Source organism: Vespula pensylvanica, chromosome 8, assembly GCF_014466175.1.
Source record: "Vespula pensylvanica isolate Volc-1 chromosome 8, ASM1446617v1, whole genome shotgun sequence".
Taxonomy (NCBI): Eukaryota; Metazoa; Arthropoda; class Insecta; order Hymenoptera; family Vespidae; genus Vespula; species Vespula pensylvanica.
This window is the reverse complement of record NC_057692.1, coordinates 3,466,835-3,468,480: the sequence shown is the minus strand read 5'-3', so window position 1 is coordinate 3,468,480 and position 1,646 is coordinate 3,466,835.

The window sequence follows — 1,646 nt, the reverse complement described above, 5'->3', positions numbered from 1 at the left end:
TGAAGTATTGAAATTTTACATTAAAATTATTTGGAGTTTCTCTCGCGTTACGATCTTTGTAATGTTAAACATTGTTTAAATATTAGTTTTTTGTATTCCGCGTACATTACAAATTGTTTAAATAATTGTAAAATTATCGAAAGTATTAATTTCTAAGTTTTCTTATTCGGGAAAAGAGAACTGCGATGCTCACTCGTCGACGTACAGAAGGAAACTAACAAAATAATAGTCGAAGTAAATAAAAGTCGTATATGTTTGTATTACACAAGGCCAATGATTGCGAGACGAAAATTTCAAAGTATTAAAGTTATAACCTAAAATTATATTGTTTCTCTTGCGTTACGATCTTGGTAATGTTAAACAAATGTACTATTGTTTAAATATTAGTTTTTTGTATTCCTTTTATTATACATTAACAACTGTTTAAATAATTGTAAAATTATCGAAAATTTCGATGACGAATTAACCTAAAAAGTATACGAATTCCTATACCATCCTATGAAATAATAAAATTTCTACAATATTCGAGTAATCGTGATAAAGTTAGAATAAAAAAGTTTTATAATAAAATGCGTAATTAAAACGAAATCAATCAGTGCTTACAACATTGTTATAACAGGTCTGTACACGTCGAAATGTTATATAGGAATAAAGATCTCTTCTTTGGCCTTGAGAGAATTCGAACGCTCGACTGTTCTGTTTTTGTTTTGATTTGGTCGGAACATTACTTGGAAATACACACCTAATGTGACTTTTACGCCTATGTACCTATCTCTCTCTATTATGCTTCGCTATACGTATTAAAATGAGATAAACTTACCTTAGTAACGAAGAGATGTATAAATTGGTATATTGACGCTCTGTTTGTAGCACTTGGAATTCTTAGAAATCTGAAAAATGTAAGATGATATTACCATAGGACAAGATTAAAAGTAGTCGTGATATGTAGGGATATCCATAGATGTGTGTGTGTACTTATATATATCATATACCGACGTACATACATATATATACATATATGATTGTACACTATATGTAAGTTATATATAGAATTGTATACCTATATGTATATATATGTGATTGATACCTGTGTGTGTGTGTGTATGATAATGTATGCCTATTGTGTATGTGTGTGTGTATGATCATATATGAAAATCGAATTTAATATAAAATATCAATCGATCGCAACTATTAATGCAAAATTATTGATCAGAGCATCATTAAAAAGCGAGACAAGTATCAATATTGTGAAAATAAACCAGAAAAATTGAAGAAGTGCGACACAAAAGCTGCTCGGAGAATCTACGGGAAGCTGATTTTATTTTTGCGAATATTTTTTAAACGAGTTGATGTTCAGACTTACGAACGCGGCCTCATGAAGATCGCACGTTTGGCTATCGATTGATATATAGGAAGAGGATGTACGTTAGAAAAAACTTATTAATTACCTGTAATTATGCGGAGCGACGAAACACTGTGTACACATGTCACTGCGTCCAAGATGGCAATGAGACCACCAGGAAGGAAGGAAAGTGATCCCGTGATTCGATGACGTCATCACAGCTACAGCATGAGTCAAATCAAATATTATTTTTTTCAATTAAAAATAATAAAAAATGTAATATAAGTACGTAGATAAAATGATA